The sequence below is a fragment of the Cnephaeus nilssonii genome (genome assembly GCF_951640355.1).
Source record: "Cnephaeus nilssonii genome assembly, chromosome: 8".
NCBI classification, from domain to species: domain Eukaryota; kingdom Metazoa; phylum Chordata; class Mammalia; order Chiroptera; family Vespertilionidae; genus Cnephaeus; species Cnephaeus nilssonii.
In genome coordinates this window covers 94,144,411-94,163,827 of record NC_137079.1, presented here as the reverse complement: position 1 = coordinate 94,163,827, position 19,417 = coordinate 94,144,411, and the positions used below count along the sequence as shown (strand labels likewise).

Here is a 19,417-nt window from a genome sequence, read left to right as displayed (position 1 = left end):
GAAAGAAGGGTGACTGAATCAATATTTACTTTTCACTCTATCTGAAAATTATTTCAAAGTTAAATGTAAAACTGTATCCTTTAATATATCTGAATACATATAACTACCACATTTAATTTCTTCAATTCAACTTTGCATTTATAACATGTGTTTTCTCTCAAAATATGACTTTTATATCTTCCCCAAGCAAACATATAGTAGATGGTGAACAAATATTTCTTTTTTTAAAATATATTTTTATTGATTTCAGAGAGGAAAGGAGAGAGAAACATCAATGATGAGAGAGAATCATTGATTGGCTGCCTCCAACACACCACCTACTGGGGATCGAGCCTGCAATCCAGGCATGTTCCCTTGACCGGAATAGAGCCCGGGACCCTTCAGTCCACAGGCCTATGCTCTATCCACTGAGCCAAACCAGCTAGGGCAACAAATATTTCATTCACTAGGATTTCTGAGTGCCCACCATGTACAAGAAGGAGATAAATCAGTTGTACCCATTATGGACTGGCACTGTGTCTGCCACATGACCTGCAGTAAAAATGGGTTCTCTTGGCCAGATGTTCTCTTGGTCTACCAAGCAATGTAAACACACATAAGGTGTATAATGTCACATCTCAACAATGAAAATATAGACTAGTCCTTACTGTTTAAATCTGGGAATGGTAGATTTCAAATACCATAAAACACTGAATATGAAAAGAGCCACCACTCTCAAAAACAATAACAGATCACCTCATACTTTATTATGAGGGACTCAATCAGTGTAACTTGAAGATGTTTAGTAAATAACATATAATGTATATTTAAGGAACCACACTACACACACACACACACACACACACACACACACACACACACACACACAAACTTAAATAGGTCAATACTATAATGAAACAAAATTAAAAGAGATACCTTCATGACTGTCCTTCCAATGAACAAATACATAAGTAAACAAAAACAGGCCTAGCTGACTTTAGGGGGAATTCTAAGAAATTCTAAATGGACAATTCTAATAATATTTAAACTATTTGAAACCATATAAAAAAAAGAAAAGCACCCAAATTCTTATTTAAACAGTAAGATATAATATTGAAACCATTACTTAATAAAGAAAGTACACAAAGGGAAATTAAATGAGTATCCTTTCTAAGTATTGACATAAGTCCTAAATTTAAAAATTAGCAAACAGCCCTGGCAGTGCGGCTCAACTGGTTGGAGCATTGCCCCATACACTGAAAGGTGGAGGATTCGATTCCGGTCAGGGCACATATCCAGGTTGCAGGTTCAATCCCCAGTCAGGCCATGGATGAGAAGCAACTGATCGATGTTTCTCTCTCTCTCTCTCTCTCTCTCTCTCTCTCTCTCTCTCTCTCTTCCTCCCTCCCTCTAAAAGCTATTTTAAAAAATTAGCAAACAGACAAACAGAATTGAGCACTACATAAAAACATTAGCATACTATGGCTAAGTGGGATTTATTCTAGCAAGATCAGTATTTCTGTATTATTTAAACAATACACCACATAAACAGAGTACAAGTGGAATGGTACATGATCATCTCTATACGTACTAAAAGATATGATAAAATTGTCATTCTTTTTATAAAATAACTTTATTGTTTTACATATCATAAACTTGACCCATTTAAAGTGTACAATTCAGTGATCTCTAGTAATTTTACCAAATAGTGCATTCAGCACCATAAATCAGTTTTAGAACAGTTATATTAATTCTTAATGCAATCCTATATAATAAAGAGGGAATATGCAAATTGACCATCACTCCGCCACAAAAAAAGCGGCACCCACAGCAGAGGCAGGAGGGGGGGGGGGGCGTGGAGTGGCAGTTTCCGTAACACAAGATGGCTGTGCCCACAGCAAAGGCGGGGTTTCCATAACACAAGATGGCTGTGCCCACAGGGGAGGCCGAGTTCCCGTAATGAGCCTTAAGGAGCAATCAGCAGGGACCTGAGGCTGCACCCCCCACCCCGCCCCTGTGGGGCTTGATGGGGACCTCAGGCTGCCCCCCCTCCCTGGCGCCAGGCCCGGGGCACCTGAGGCCACACCCCCGGCCCCGGCACCAGGCTGGGGACCTGAGGCCGTGCCCCCCCTCCCCCCGACAGCACTGGGCCAGGGGACCTGAGGCTGCACCCCCTGCCCCGGTGCCAGGCCAGGAGACCTGAGGCCATGCCCCTGCCCAGCAGGGTTTGACGGGGGACCTCAAGGTGTGTGCCCCCGCCCCAGTGCTGGGCTGGGGGACCTCAGGCTGCTCCCCTCGCCCCGGGCCAGGGGACCTCAGGCCATGTCCCTGCCCAGCGGGGCTTGACGGGGGACCTGAGGCTGCGCCCCCCTCCCGGCACTGGGCTTGACAGGGGATCTCAGGCTGTGTCCTCCACCTGACGGGGCTTGACGGGGGACCTCATGGTGCGCCCCCTGCCCTGGTCCAGACCCGGGGAACTCAGGCCACGCTCCCAGCCCCGGTGCCAGGCCACGGGACCTGAGGCTGCGCCCCCCGCCCTGTGGGGCTTGACAAGGTTGGGACTAGCGAGTCTGGATCTAGCCCAATGGGTGGGGACCCGGCCAGGTCTGGGTCTCACGCAATTTTGAGACGCACGTGGGTGGGTGGGGACTTGACTCTGGGTTCCATGGTGCGCCCCAGACTCTGACAGGAGAAAGATTTTCATATACATTTTACTAATTTTCTTTCATCTCTGACACTTCTATTATAGAGAAAGGGCAAATAGCAATATTAAAATATTTCCTCTAATTAATCCTCTTTTAATGTGCACGAATTTCATGTACCGGGCCACTAGTTGCTTAATAAAAGGAGAACAGTTGAACATTTCCTTACATAATTTACAACATGAGAGAAAGAGACTATGCTTTTATTCATTACTAAGTCATAAACAACTATACATGTTACCATTAAAGTCAAGACAAAACATCACCATTATTACTACTGTTACTATTTACTGTTATTCAGGAGGTACTAGCCAATGACAGGGGATAAGAAAAGGAAGAAAAAAAGAAAATTGAAAAATAAAAGACAGAATTATCATTATTTACATAAAATATGATTGTTTTTCTGGAAAATATAAAAATATTAATAGAAAAACTATTACAAATGTAAAAAGGTACGGGATAGGCAATTAATATACTGATATGATAGTCTTCACACACAAACTAGCAAAACAATACAACAGAAGAGACCCAATTTATTATAGCAAGGGAGTAAAAGACCTATGAAATCTTAGGACATATGCAAAGTTTATATGAAGAAAATGTTACAATGCTACTAAATAACACCAAAGAAGTTCAAACAGTTGAAAAGATATTTCATGATTTTAAAAAAGAAGACACCATCAAAAAGGCGTCAAGGCTCTCTAATCTATACCTATATAGTTTAATACACTCCCGATTTTAAAAATACTCATAGGATACATTTTTAAAACTTGTTGGGTTCTAAAGTCCGAAAGTCCACATTGCGTGGTAAAACAACAATGCAAAAATAACAGCTCCCAGAAAAGAAGAGCTCTGAGGGGTGCCAGCTCTCCCAGACGGTACAAACATACCATAAAGCAGTGTGGTGGACAGGTGGGAAGGTCAGTGGAACAATTTACAAAGATGGGAAATAAGTGAAAGATACATACATGTGGAAATAAAGTATGCAATAAGGGTGGCATTTCAAATCAACAGGAAAAAGATGTGAAGTAAGTGAACAGTTTGAGAAAACTGAATGCCATCTGAAACAAACAAAGGATGACCACTTATTTCACCCCTTTTAGCTCAATAAATTCTAGATAAATCAAATGATTATTTGTAAAAAATGAAGCCATAACAGCACTAGGACAACACCTATGAAGTTTGTGTTTATGATCTATGAATGGCATAAAGCAAAACTGATATATTTGACACATTGAAAACAAAATTTATGGCATTTTAAAGCAAAAACTCCACCAAAAACACAAATGACAATCAAGAAACTTGGGGGAAGGTGGAAAGCCCTACAATTCATAAACCCAAAAGGTTCATTTTTATACATATAAAAAGTTTGTTTTTTAATATATATATTTTATTGATTTTTTTTTACAGAGAGGAAGGGAGAGATAGAGAGTTAGAAATATTGATGAGAGAGAAACATCGATCAGCCTCCTGCACACCTCCCACTGGGGATGTGCTCGCAACCAAGGTACATGCCCTTGCCCGGAATCAAACCCGAGACCCTTCAGTCCGCAGGCCGGCACTCTATCCACTGAGCCAACCCGGTCAAGGCATATACATATAAAAAGTTTTTACAGTCAATAATAATAAGACTGAAAACCAAGAAAATAATAAAAGAAAGAAAAGGGATATGAACAGATGGCTCACAGAAAAGGTTCTTAAGAATATGAAAAAAAATGATAACCTCACTCAAACTAGAACTACATGGGAAAATATTTTTCATCTACTATTCTGGTAAATATCCAAAAATTTGCCTGGCTGGTGTGTCTCAGTGGTTGAGTGTTGATCTATGAACCAGTTGGGTAAATAATGTTACAATCGACTGAGCCCTACCATTGTGCCAGACACTATATCTGCAGCTTTGCATCTAGCACCTCATATAAATCACCAACTTGTGACTTGCCCAAAGTCATTAATAAGTCAATATAGTCACAACTAACTTAGAGTTAGATATAGGCCTGAGTGAGTTCCCCACACAAAGCAACTTTTTCTCTGTGGAATAATGACGAGCAAGACCATGATGTATCCCTGCAGCTAGACTGCTAGAAAGGTACAGCAATGAAATCTTCACTGAATTTTTATTTGTCCAAAACACAATCAAAATAAAGTCAATACATTCTGTGCATAATCCCAGAGTGTGAGAATGTTATAAATATTAATAGAGGCCTGGTACACGTAATTTGTGCAGGGAGGGGGGGTCCCCTCAGCCCGACCTGTACCCTCTCCAATCTGGGACCACTGGCTCCTAACCACTCACCTGCCTGCCTGCCTGATCGCCCCTAACCACCTCTGTCTGCCTGCCTGATCACCCCTAATCCCTCTGCCTGATGCCCCTAACTGCTCACCTGCCTGCCTGATGTCCCTAACTGCTCGCATGCCTCCCTGATCACCCCTAACCACTATGCCTGCCTGCCTGATCGCCCCTAACTGCTTGCCTGATTGCCCCCAAATGCTCTGCCTGCCTGCCTGATCACCCCTAACTGCTCGCCTGCCTGCTTAATCGCCCCTCACCACTCACCTGCCTGTCTGATAGCCCCTAACTGCTCACCTGCCTGCTTGATCACCCCTAACTGCTTGCCTGCCTGCCTGATTGCCCCTAACCACTCTGCATGCCTGCCTGATTGCCCCTAACCACTCGCCTGCCCTCCTTATCGCCCCTAACCACTATGCCTGCCTGCCTGATTTCCCCTAACTGCTCACCTGCCTGCCTGATCAACCTAACCACCTCTGCCTCGTCCCCCACCGCCATGGCTTCGTCAGGAAGGGCGTCTAGAATGACGTCTGGAAGGTTGCTCGGCTGTCTGGTCTAATTAGCATATTATGCTTTTATTATTATAGATTATTATAGATATTTTGGGGGAAGAAAGTACTGAAAACAATGGCAGCTGATGGGCTAAATGCTGGAAGTGGCTATAGGAAGCATGATAAGTAGAAACTTAAGCTTAAATCACTAGTTATGCTAAATATAAGCACTGCGTTTCACTGAGGTTAGAATGGGTTTTTTTAATACATGACTTACTCTTCCCTTCTCATCTCTGAGTATCATTTAATTCTCAATAAACTTTATTATTGGAAGAGAGAAAAGGGGTCCAATAGTAAGTGCTGGTCAGAGCTTCTAAGGAGATAGGATTAGTCCTGCCTGCTGAGCACGTTTACCTTTCTATGCTTTACTTATTCCAATACTGAAACCATCTTGTACAGATGGCCAAAGGAAGTCTGTCTGGATTAAGATGTTTTGACACTGATAAACTAGAGTGGATAATCCAATTACAGATAGTGGGAAAAAATTTTTTGTTCAAAAATGTTTTCTGTTAGTTGAAAGCAGAGAAATAATAATAAAAGTTCTGGTCCCTCTCTTTCTAAAAAATTAAGAAGATGAAGGAGAAACTTAGGACCTAGTTGTAATTAAAGACTACTGTAAGAGAACAGTCAGTTCACAATGCTCACATAGATGCGTGTCCCTCCCTTGGCCTTGGAAAGGGCAAATCCCTGGCAGAAGGCGGACAGAGTTCAAGCAGGGGCTCTTATATATGGCGGTATTAACAAACTGGCATATGAGCTATTTTCCTAAATAAAACATTTGCCTAGTGTTTCTCAATCTTGTTGGCACACTGGAATTACTTGAAAGATTTTGATAAATCCTGAGGCCTGGAGCCCACGGCCAGAAATTTTAGGGTGTGACTTGGGCATCAGGATTCCTTAGATATACAGTTGATTCCCTGTATTTGAGGGGGAACGTGGATGAGTAGAAAATCCAACCTTTTAGCGTTTCCTACAAAAACACACCAACAGGTGGCGCTCTCCTAGGAGCAAGTGGTGGAGTCCAGGAAGGGTCCATTTGGGACACCAGGCTAGTACCTCACCAGGCACCTCAATTTGATAAAGGAAACCTGTGCCAACCAGAGTTAACCTTTGCACAATTAGATTCTTCCTCTAAACTCCTCCTCAACTACTTTTTGTTGCAATCTGAGCAACAAAAATCTGATCTGGAATGGAGTTTTACATATTATGAATTGGCTACGATCAGGGAAATTTAGGCTTTTTCCTTCTTGAATTCTCAGCATAACCTAGTGAGGCAGATGCTGTTATGACTCCCAGATACCTGTGGGCACTAAGGCCCACAGAAGTTAGGTAACTTGCCTGAGGACACAGCTACTGTAATTGAAGAGCCAGCCCTATCCGGTTTGACCAGATGCTGACTTGTTTTCTAGACAGCAGACCAGGACTTCGGGCCAAGCAGCTGAAGCATGCACAGAAACGAGACCTTTGGCCTCCAGCTGCATCTGGAACCAAAGAGAACACACACACACACACACACACACACACACACACACACACACACAACCAAAGGACCCAGACATAACCGAAACTTGAACACAGGAACAATTTCAGCATCCAAGGGTACACTGATCCCATGGTGATGATGCCCCTTTACCATAAATGACCAAGTTCCAAAATCCTCCAAGTAAAACTTGCCCCCACCCTGTCCGATGTGGGTCAGTGGGATGAGTGTCGTCCCATGCCTGGAGAGGTCACTGGTTCGATTCCTAGTAAGGGCACATGCCCTAGTTGTAGGCTCCATCCCCAGTAGGGGGTGTGTAGGAGGCAACTAATCGATGGTTCTCTTTCATTGATGTTTCCCTCTCTCTACCCTTCTCCCTTCCTCTCTCTCTCTCAAATTAATAAAAACATTGTGTGTGTGTGTATGTATATATGTAAAACTTAAAAAGAAACTTGCCACACCAGCATTTGCTCATCCCTGATCCCCCTGGCCCCTTAAAAATCGTGGCCTCATCCAGAGAATAAGATGCATTTGAGGCACCATTAGGTCTCGCATCTGCTCGGTTGGTGCCTTCTCCATCAGGAAACCTTTCCTTACTCCAAACCCTGATGTTCGGAGTTTTTGCCTTCTGAAGCATAAGGCACCCATGACTTTGGTTCTGTAATGCTACTAAATGGCAGAAGCAAGAGCTTAAACGGGTAGATAAGACACCAAAGCCCTGTATTTATAGCACTGTAATACAGGGAAGCTCAATTGTTCCTGTGGGTATCTCTTGTAAAAAAAAATAATCAGGGATACATTTCAGATGCCTGCTCAGGAGACATTGCATGACCCCAGAGCTCTGTACTAAAGTAAGTGGCCTTTGACCAGGACCCTAATATTTTCTCCAGGAGAAGGGGTGTGTCATTGGTGCCTTGTTTCTTCCACCCACCCCAAGCTGGACACGGTCCTTCCTGCTGCAAACCCTTCCTGGGGTCTAGCCCTGCCCTGGGGAGCGAGGCACCCCACAGCTCTGCAAACACAGCCAGGCAGCAAACCAGAACCTGAACCACGTCCTCCCATGTCCCTTCTTTCACACGAAGCGTTCACATGAAAGCCGTGCAGCCAAAAATAAAACGGTAAGTTTCGCCATGGCCAAAACAAGCTCAGCGAATCCCTAAAATATTAGTAAAGTAACCAAATGAATAAAAATACGCAGAGGAAGGCAGAAAAACAGTCAATGGAATCTCATGTGTAGTCAGCACCATTAGGGGCACGATGTTGTTTTGTATAAAGAAGGAAAGTGGTGCCTCCGGAGGAACTGGATGACGCCCGGCTCTCCAGCAACAACATCCTGCCTTCCACCTCAGCAAGGAGCAGAAGCGCTGACAGAATAGGACAGCTGCGAAACTCATCTGCAATGTATCCTCTTCTAGTCAGAAGAAAAGGCCTAATTTTGGAAATCAGGATCACACCCAGTTCCAGCAAGACCAAATGATATATATATATATATATATATATATATATATATATATATATATATATATATATATATATATTTAAGCTGAACTATAAACATGGTATCATGTAAGTTTAATTTTAGAATATTAGCACTAATCACGAGGTCTCAATAAATGGGTAAAATGGGTGTCCTCCACATATAAATCTAAACCCCTGGCCCACCAACAAGAGCATGAAACTGCTGCTTTCCTAGTACTAAGGAGACACACTCTATGTCTAGCCATCTCACCCCTCTTGCTTGGTCCCTGTTGGGACCACTGTTCAAGAATAGTCTTCTCAGGTGTAAGGATGGTCTGGGTCCACTTGCCCTCTCTGAACAACCCATATCCCTCTCTTCACCTAGGTAGGTGTCCCTCAAGAAGAATCCCAGTTATATCTTTCTATCCCTGCTGAACTCCCTCCACAATGTCTGTGGCCTCTGACTGCCCCTCACTTCAACTCCTGTCTGGCAGACACCTCACACAGCCCCCTGACCCAGCGCCTGGGGGCACTCTGGGACTACAGCACATTTAAGAAAGCACTAGAGAAGGGAATGCTGCTCCAGGCAGTGAAGCAGAGTCCAGAAGCTGACTCAACCTTGACTACAGAGACAAAAACACCCACACTTCAAGGTTAAACAGGCAGAAATAAGCAGATTCCTAAGAGTTTTGAGTGAGTCAGTCAAAATCTCAGGTTACATCTCTTAAGAGATCAACACAAAAAATCATGTCAAACAGTAGAGATTTGTTAAATAATTCTTCATGAACCATGAGGTCTCTTCCTTGACCATCTACTTAAAATTTCAGCATATCAGACCCTGGCCAAGTGGCTCAGTTTGTTGGAGCATCATCCCATACATCAAAAGGTTGTGAATTCAATACCCAACCCGTCAGGGCACATATCTAGGTTATGGGTTGAATAGCAGTTGGGGTGAGGGTGGAAGGCAACTGGACCATCTTCCTTCCTCCCTTCCTCCCTTCCTCCCTTCCTCCCTTCCTCCCTTCCTTCCTTCCTCCCTTCCTCCCTTCCTCCCTTCCTCCCTTCCTCCCTTCCTCCCTTCCTTCCTTCCTCCCTTCCTCCCTTCCTCCCTTCCTCCCTTCTTCCCTCCCTCCCTCCCTCCCTCTCTCCCTTCCTTCTTTTCTTTCCTTCCTTCCCTCTCTTCCTTCCTTTCTTCCTTCCATTCTCTTTCTTTCTTTCTCTCTCTCTAAGAAAAAAAAGAAATCAATAAAAACATATCCTCAGGTGAACATAAAAAGAAAGTTCTTCATCATATCAGTCTTAACCTCCTTATTCTGTTCAATGTTTTCTCTTTTTTTAGCACTTAGATAACCTCTAACATAGCATACAATTTATTCATATATTATGATTTTTAAATTTTCTATTTTCTCAATGAAGACTGGGACCTGGTATACAGTATGGTTTACTGGTATACAGTAAGAGCTTAATAAATACTTGTAGAATAAGTATACTAGGAAAACAGGTTCTTAGGTCAGACAGTTTGAGTTCAAACCCTGGTCCCACCACTTAGCTGTGTGCACTCGGAAATATTTACTTAAACTTCTCTATGCCTCCATTCTTTACCTGTAATACGAAAATACTAATAGTACTGGCCCCGTTGAATTATTGAAAGAATTAAATGAGATGATACAGTCCTTAGAGCAGTGCCTGGCACAGAGTGAAGCACTCCAATAATAGTCTCTATCACTGTGGTAGTTAATGCTGAGTTTGTACCAAGAAATCAGATCTGGGCCCTGGCTGGGTATCTCAGTTGGTTAGATCGCTGACCCCATATACCAAGGCTATAGGTTCAATTCTGGGTCAGGGCACATACAAGAATCAACAAATGAATGCATAAGTAAGTGGAACAACAAATCAATGTTCCCCCCCCCCCCCCTCTTTCTCTCCCTTCCTCTCTTTCTCCTATCCTTCCTCTCTCCCTCTAAAATCAATAAATAAAAAAGAAATCAGGCCTGGGCTGGAAAGGAGTTTCAAATCTAACTGACAAGCACATGAAGCACACCATACACACAAATGCCTCAGGATAGCAACAAATCTTAGATGAAAGAATTAGAAATAAATAATTCTGTATTATGAGTGAAAAAAACAAGCTGGTTTGAAGGTTGCCCTTTCCAAGGATAAAGGAGGAAATAAGAAATAGAAATTAGTTTTGGTAAACGCCAAAAAGCATATAATGAAAGATTAGACTCTTAGCCAGGTGATTTTACTAGTAAGTGATACCTCTTAAGGACACAAAGTACTAAACAGGTAATTACATATAGGTAGCTTTTATTGAACAGATCCATTTATTGAAATACTGATAGCAAAATAAATTGATTTCTTTATTAGATCTCTCCTATCCAAAGAGTTGCAAAAATATTAAGAAATAAAATTTTACAGATTATCTATATATATAAAAGCCTAAGTGACCAGCTGACCGGCCAGTAGCTATGACATGCACTAACCACCAGGGGGCAGACGCTCAATGCAGGAGCAGAAACCACAGGCATGGAAATATAGAACAGACTGATGAATCTCAGAGGGGGGGGAGAGGGTAAGAAGAGATTAACCAAAGACCTTACATGCATACTAAAGGCGCGGTGCACAGATTCATCCACCAGTGGGGTCCCTTGGCCTGGCCTGTGGGGATCGGGCCAAAACCGACCCTTGCACTGGTGGGGTCCCTCGGCCTGGCCTGTGGGGATCAGGCCGAAACCAGCTCTCCGACATCCCCTGAGGGGTCCTGGATTGTGAGAGGGCGTAGGCCAGGCTGAGGGACTCCACCGGTGCACAAATCCGTGCACTGGGTCTCTAATGTATTATAAAACTGCACATCTGAAACCTGTATTATTTTATTAATTAATGTCAGCCCAATAAATTCAATTCTTTAAAAAGAAAAGAAATAATATTTGAATATAAACATAAATGTGAGAGAAAAATATCCCTGCCCCAAAGTATAATCATTTTAGTTAACCTCTAAAAGGCTCACTCAGAGGCTTTTTACTCTTAAACATAATTCTAATAAATTTTATTATTGTCTGTTCCAGCTCCATAGCATTTTAGAAAACACAAATAAATAAGGAAAAGGGAGGTAGTCATAAGAAAGTACCCTTTCTAACAAAAAAAAATTACATATATTTTAAATTTTAAGTATTTTAAATTAAAACGTTTTTAATGTGCTAATCCCAAGAAAGAAGCCCCCCACCAAGAAGGTCTCCTGATGGCTAACTGGATTCAAATTTACAAACAGAGACTAGCAGTCATTCCTAAACAGGGGCCTCTCAAGCAAGCCCTGCTTTAGGGAGAAGTCTGCACTGAACTGCCTACCTGCACTGTTCCCACCATCTGAGCCCAGCCCTTTTAAAGGAGTTCCTGGAATGGTATTTCAACCAATAGGACTGAGACCTTCCCTGTCCAAACAGAGCTGCAAAGCTTTATTCTCCCTCCAACCCCCACCCCATCAACATCTTCACCAACCAATCACAGTAGCTCCACTCTGACCAATTAGGACAGTGCTTTTTGGAACAATCGGTGAGGATTTGGAGATCTCATTTTCATGGACAGACCAAGCAGGGATCTGGAGGGTGTGGAGAATTCTCTATAAATCAGCTTCCCTGTAGCTCAGAGAGCAAACTTTCCCTTTCTATCGAAAACTGAAAATTGTATTTCCTGGCTGGAACTGAAACATCTAAGATGTGTCTCTGGACCAGAGCAAAGCAGAGCTGTCTTGCTGGAGAGGGGTCTAGGCCCAGGGCCACCTGACAGCTGTTCTGTATTACAATTAAGCTATCTGTACTGACTAAAGTTTTCTTCTTCACCACACCCCAAATCGGGGATTCCTCCTGGCATTGAATTGGCACCAGCAACCATCTGTTGACAAAGACGATACAGTACTTTTATAGTTTACATAGCACTTGCGCATATATTATTGAGTTCATTTCTTAATTGATTTTCATCTTTTAATAAAGAGCTTTTTAGAAGCAAATCAAAATTATCATTATTTTACAAAGTAAATAATCTCAGGCATGAGATCATGTATGATCTTTAATTATCAAAGATAACATTATGATCCTCCAAGAGACTTTCTAAATGTCATGGGAATGTATTAGTACATTATAAAAGAGTTCCAAGATAAAGAAATGAATCTTTCCTTTTGTTAATTATGAAGTTAGTCACAGTTCCACTAGCCAGATAACTCATCATTCAAATTTTCCAAATACTTGTGTTAAACATAAAGCAGAGTGAGGATAATAGCCCTCATTTTGAAGTAGAAATCATGTAGCATTCAAAATTTATACCATATGGTGTTAATTACATCAGTATTTGATTAATTTCAAATGAGGCAAAATTTCTAAATCTACCCACAAGTTCTGTACTATCACACACATTATCAAAAAACCCTAAAGGTATTACCAGTGATATATATATTTTTAAATATGTTTTTATTGATTTCAGAGAGGTAGGGGGAGAGAGACAGAGAGATAGAAACATCAATGATGAGAGAGTCATTGATCAGCTGCCTACTGCACAACCCCTACTGGGGGTCAAGCCTACAACCTGGGCCTGTGCCCTGACTGGGAATTGAACCAGTGATCTTTTGGTTCATGGGTCAATGCTCAACCACTGAGCCACACCAGCTGGGCTCCAGTGATGTTTTTAAGTAGACATAATTCAGGAAATGTAAAGCCACTGTAATATTTAAATTTAATATTCACAAGAAAACAAATTTGATGAGTTTACTTGAAAATGCATAGTACTTGTCCTGTACATAATGGAAATACTACTTTTACCACTAATGACATTTTATGTATATAAAAAAGTTCAGAGCAGCTTAATTATTATTTTGTTTGTATGTTCTTCTTTGAAAATGGATACATTGTTTTGGGGAATAAATCCAGCTTTGTCATCTTTTAGATAAAATAAAAACTTGAATTTTGAAATTAAGCCTGTAATTTTAAGAGGGGGAAATGGATAAATAATTATGCTTTTCTGCTTAGAAAAGCTTATTTTCTATAAAGTCATTCAACAAATACTTATTATGCACCCACTATGGCCCATGAATATTTCTAAGGAGTGGACAAACAGCAGCGGACACTGGCAAAATCCCTGTCCTCCGGAACTTCCTCTAGTGAGGTGACCTACACAAAACTAATAGGTAAAATACACAGTATGTTAGATAGGAGTACATGCTAGAGAGAAAAGTAAAGAAGAAACAGGAGATTAGAATATGGAGGAGAGGACTATGATTTTAAACAGGGTGAACAAAAGAGAATTCACAAATAAGTGACCATTGGAGTGAACAACTGGAGGAAGTAAGAGAGGAAGTCCTGGGAACATCTGGGGGATGAGTGCCTCCCCCAAAAGTAAGCAGCAAATGGAAAAGCCCTAAGCGGGGAGCAGGGTGATATCCAGCAGGGACACCAGGGAAGCTGGCCGGACTCCAGCTGAGGGTGAGAAAACAAGAAAGTAAGACTATGGGGCAGCAGGTCAAGTAGGACTTTCAGCTATTGTAAAGACTTGGCATTTACTGGCCACATGGTGTTGAGCAGGATGCGGCTGACCTCTTAAAAGATTCTTAGATTTTTGTATTGACAATATCTTGTGAGGGGCAGCAACATCAGTGAGGAGGCTACTGCCATAATCCAGGCAAGATAAAATCATGGGCAGACCTGAGTGGTAGAGTGGAAGTGATGAGAAGTCAGATTCAGGTTTTATCTTTTGAAAGTAGAGTTAACCAAATTTGCTGATTGGATATGAGTTTGAGAGAAAAAGAGCAGTCAAATATGACTTCAACTGTTGGCTTCAGGAAGTAAAAGAGTGGAGTTGTCATCCAGAAATGCAGAAGCCTGCAAGCCAATATTGTGGGGAAGATGGAGAGTTCATTTTGGAAATGTTAATATTGAGATGCCTATTCATTATACAGGTGAAGCTACCAGGTAGGTAAGTGCACAAGTTTGGAGCACCCTAAATGAGTCCAAGCTGGAGATACAAATGGTGGAAGTTATCCTCTCTAATAAAATGGTAATATGCAAATTAACCATCACTCTGTTACATAAGCCACGCCCACCAGCCAAGCCACGCCCACCAGCCAATCAGGGCGAGTATGCAAATTAATCCCAATCCAAGATGGCTACAGCCACAGAGAGCAAGGTTTCCTAGGTAACAGAGAAAGCCAAGCTTTCCATAGTCGTTGCAGGCCTAAGCCTCCACTCAAGCTACAAAGTTTCAATTATAGAAGGTAAACAAATTCAAACAAATGGCGGCAGAATGGAGCTTGAGAGAGCAGGCCAGGGTTGCCGGCGGCAACAGGGGAAGCAAAGCTTTCCGCACACCCTGGCAGGGCCCACCCGCTTAAGGCAACAAAGTTTCAGTTGTAGAAGGTGAATTAACTGCCACAGAAATGGCTGCCGCCCCAGACTACAAAGTTTCAATTGTAGAAGGAAAATAAATTCCAGATACCAGGGCCTCCCCTTGGGTTGCCAGGGGGCGTGGCCGGCCTGCAAACCACCACAGGCCCCTCGCTCAGGCCGCCCCATGCCCCAAGGGAACCCCACCCTGATCCGGGACACCCTTCAGGGCAAACCAGCTGGCCCCCACCCGTGCACCAGGCCTCTATCCTATCTAATAAAAGAGTAATGTACAGATTGATCATCACTGCAACACACAATATAGCTGCCCCCATGTGGTCAAAGATCCTGCCCCCATGTGGACACAAGATGGCCACCACAAGATGGCCAGCAGGAGAGGGCAGTTGGGAGGCACCCGGCCTGCAAGGGAGGGCAGTTGTGAGGGACCAGGCTTGCAAGGGAGGGCAGTTGGAGGTGATCAACCCTGCAGGAGAGGGCAGTTAGGGGTGACCAGGCCTGCAGGGGAGGGAAGTTGGGAGCAAACAGGCTGGCAGGGGAGCAGTTAAGCATCAACCAGGCTGGCAGCAGAGTGGTTAGGGGGTGATCAGACTGGCAGGCAGAAGCGGTTAGGGGCAATCAGGAAGGCAGGCAGGCAAGCAGTTGGGAGCCAGCAGTCCTGGATTGTGAGAGGGATGTCCGACTGCCCTCCAGGACTCCCAGATTGGAGAGGGTACAGGCTGGGCTGAGGGACAATCCCCCGCCGTGCACGAATTTCGTGCACCGGGCTTCTAGTTAGAGTATAAATGGCACTAAAAGCATAAGTATATAATATTACCAAGGGTTTCAATTAAAGTGGAAAAGAGGACCAAGCACAGGGCCCTGGGGCATGCCCAAGGCGGGGGTGGGGGAGGATGAAGAGGAGACTAAGAAAGAGTGATGTCTGAGGAAGGAAGAAAACCCAGACAAGTACAATCTCCTGGAAACCAAGTGAAGAAAATCAAGGAGGAGGATGCCACTGCTGGGTCAAATATGCCCAAGACTGAGAAATAACTGTTGCGTCTAGCCAAAGGGAGGTCACAGGTGACTTGAGAAATGTAGGGGGAATGCAGGAGCAAAGCCTGATAGAAATGGGTTCCAGAGGAAATGGAAGGACTACTAAGAGTAGTCAAATTAACAAAGGCAAAAAATAGAAGAGGTGTTGCCAAGGGCTGGGGGGAAGGTGGAAGTGGAGAGTTACTGTTAATGGGTATAGTTAAAGGGGTTTCAGTGTGACAAGACCAAAGAGTTCTGGAGAGTGGTTGCATAACAATATGGATGTGCTTGCTACAGGAATTTATACTTAAAAATGGTTAAGCCCAACCAGTGTAGCTCCGTGATTGAGTGTTGATCTATGAAGTAGGAGGTCAAGGTTTAATTCCTGGTAAGGGCACAGGCAGGTTCAGTCCCCATTAGGGGCATGCAGGAGGTAGCTGACCAAGTGATTCTCATCACTGATGTTTCTATCTCTCTCTCCCTCTCCCTTACTCCCTGAAATCAATAAAAATATATTTTTAAAAATGGTTAAGATGGTATGTTTTACATATATATATATATATATATATATATATATATATATATATATATATATATATATTATTTTGAGAGATAAAGAGAGCATGGAAAGAGAGGAAGAGGTCACAATGAGTTTAGTAAATCAAGACTCCTGTGATAAAGGGGTGCAGAGAAATGGAATGGAAGCTGAAGGAGACATGATCTTAGGGGAAGGAATATCAGCATGTTTGTATGCTGGTAGGAATTACTTGGTGGAAAGGGGAAACTGAAGGTACAGAAAAGAAAAAAGACTGTTGATGAAGTGATGCTCTTAAGAAGGTGGGAGGGAATGGAATCTTGTGTTCAAGCAGACGTGGTGACCTTCCACAGAAGGCAAGTCTTCTCTAGCAAAGGAGGTAAAGCAGCAGATATGGCACAGCTGCAGATAACTGAGTATATGGGGGAGAGGTATCCAGGGAAGTTCCCTTATGATTGCCTGCAAGCCCAAATGGTTGAGAATAAGGGATGGAGGAAAAGATATTAAGGTTTAAGGAGGAACAAAGTATGAAGTAGTTGATGAAAGAGTAGGAAAGGAATAGCACTAGAAAAATGTAGAGTGACAGGTGGCCCTACACACCCACTTGAAGTTTGTGGTCATGAACTGAAAGTGAGAACACCGAGATGGCTACAGTACATGTAGATGCCTCATAGAAATGTGTATAATTAATTGTGCTGGATTGGTTGTATTCAACCTTAGTAACTTTGTAGTAACTTTGCCTATCAAAAAGCTCAATCTGGAGATAATAAATAAATAAATACATACACACACACACACACACACACACACACACACACACATATATATATACACACACACATATATATATTTATACTAATAAATATATTTATTATTATTATTATTATTATTATTATTATTATTATTGCAGCTCTGGTCCCAGAGCACGTATCTAATTGTAGAGAGCCAAGCAAAGTTACCATGTAAGCCTGCTCAGCAGTTAAGTCATAGATGCTGGAGGGAGATTCCAAGGGCTTGGGCACCTTCCCAAGCCCCTCCCACCCCAGGAAAAAACTGTGCACACAGTCATTTATTGGATTTCTTCTATGAGCCAGACATACCATGCCAGATGCTACATATAGTGATATGAATTCAGGACTCAATTCATAATCTCAAATAACTCAGAGTCCAATAGAGGAGGCAGAGAAGTAAGAAAAACCAAGTACCATGAGTTATATCTGGATTTATGAGCATGGTTAAATATCAACTCAGTCTGCAAGATTGAGAAAGGCTCCAAAGAGGTATTGGCCTGTAAGCTGCGGCTGTGGACAGGTGTCTGGGAGATTGCCAGGGGCAGAGTGGATAATTCCCTTCACATTAACAGGTGCTGCCTAGATGAAGAATGCAGTGGTTGGGTATCTCTTGGCTACTGGCATTATGGCTGAGGCACACAGGATCAATGTTTAGCAGGGACCAGTGGAGCCAGTTGTTAAAGAGAGAGGCCACAAAATCCAGGAGAGAAGTGAGGAGCATCTGAAGTGAGGAGAAGATAGCTGATATGGAGGAAGGGACACCACCATCATCGTCATCGTCATCGTCATCACCATCATCAGGAGGAGGAAATGGACAGGGAAGACATTTATGAGGTAAAATTGGCAGCACTTAGCGATCAGTACAATAGAGAAAGTGAGGAGAAAGAAAGAGCTGAGGGCATAGGTTTCCGGTTTGAGTGAATGCCTGGAAGTGTGCTACTTGCTCAAAATGAATGCAGAAAAACAATTAGGTTTGTGGATAATGGTGGGAGAGAAGAGTCAAGATGAGTTTAGTTTTGGACACATTAAGATATCTATGAAACAACCAAGTAGGGTGGGTTGCTGGCCATTGGATTATGCATCTGGAGTCCATGAGAAAGGTCTTGGCTAAAATTTAGGTTTGGAAGACATTGGCATATAAATAAGGAGTGACAATACATGATGCCATCCTAGAAAAATGTGAAAAATGAGCTAGAAAAACAAAATCCTTCTAACAGCTGCTACCATAAAGCCAATGCCTTTCTCTTTCCCGTCGCAACTTCTAGAAACCCATTGCTTGGTTCCATGGCCCAAGGGCCCTGGCGAGTCCTGGAATTCAGGCTTCCTGAACGAAATTCCGATGTAATTTCCACTACAGCACTATATCCTCCCATGTTTATGACACACTTCAATAATGACGGTGTTAGACTGACACCCAGGCGAGGTATGTGTGACATCGCAACAACACTTAATGGCTACACTATCACTCACTTTTTAGAAACTAATGAGGACCAATGCTTTAGAAATGAGTATTCTTTTAGTTATACTTAGGATTACCATCAATTCCTAAATCAACAAAAATATCGTAGGCTAAGCTACCAAGGCAATTGAGACATTTGACTCCTTCCAAAAATACCTCCTTGGACAATTTTTTCCCCCATAGCCCAAAAATATGAAACAAAGAATGAACTGTCTAGAAAGTGCCTGGTTTTCCAATTTTTAAAGTTCACATTTAGCTAACGCAGTACTGATAAGAAAGACATTTTTGTGATGGTGACTGAATATAGTATATTCCATTGTAGGAGCATGAATTTTAAAGCTAGAAATCGTTTGTTTCCGATGATTTTTGCATCCTCTTTTACAGATCTAGTTGGTCACTTCTGCTGAACTAAAAAGTAATAAGATTGTTGATAATAAAGTACAAAATGTTTCACATTATCACTTACTAGACACTATAATAGAAATGCAATTTATCAAAATTATTAAACTAAATATACTTAACTGGTTTATTATTTTTAAACATAATTTCTAGAATATTTAAATGTAAACATAATGCTTATTCTCTTGAGACTTCTCTTTTTCATTTTGATCACATGATTTACTCATCCAGGGTTTATGAATAACAAATTGTTGCTCACATTTTTTTAAAGAGCTTTCATTAAAAGATCTGAAAGTGCTAGTGTTTATGGAATATATTCAGAAATCTGCCCTCTTTAGGCCTCTTGCATTATGTTTTAAACTTAAAGACACACTAG

The 19,417-nt window shown here is 42.2% G+C and overlaps 1 protein-coding gene across 6 annotated transcripts in view; it reads right to left on the bottom strand.

Annotated features, from left to right (window-relative positions):
* Positions 1–19,417, bottom strand: part of LRCH1 (leucine rich repeats and calponin homology domain containing 1) — a 230,572-nt gene that overhangs the window by 133,006 nt on the left and 78,149 nt on the right. The gene's annotated exons all lie outside the window — the stretch shown is intronic.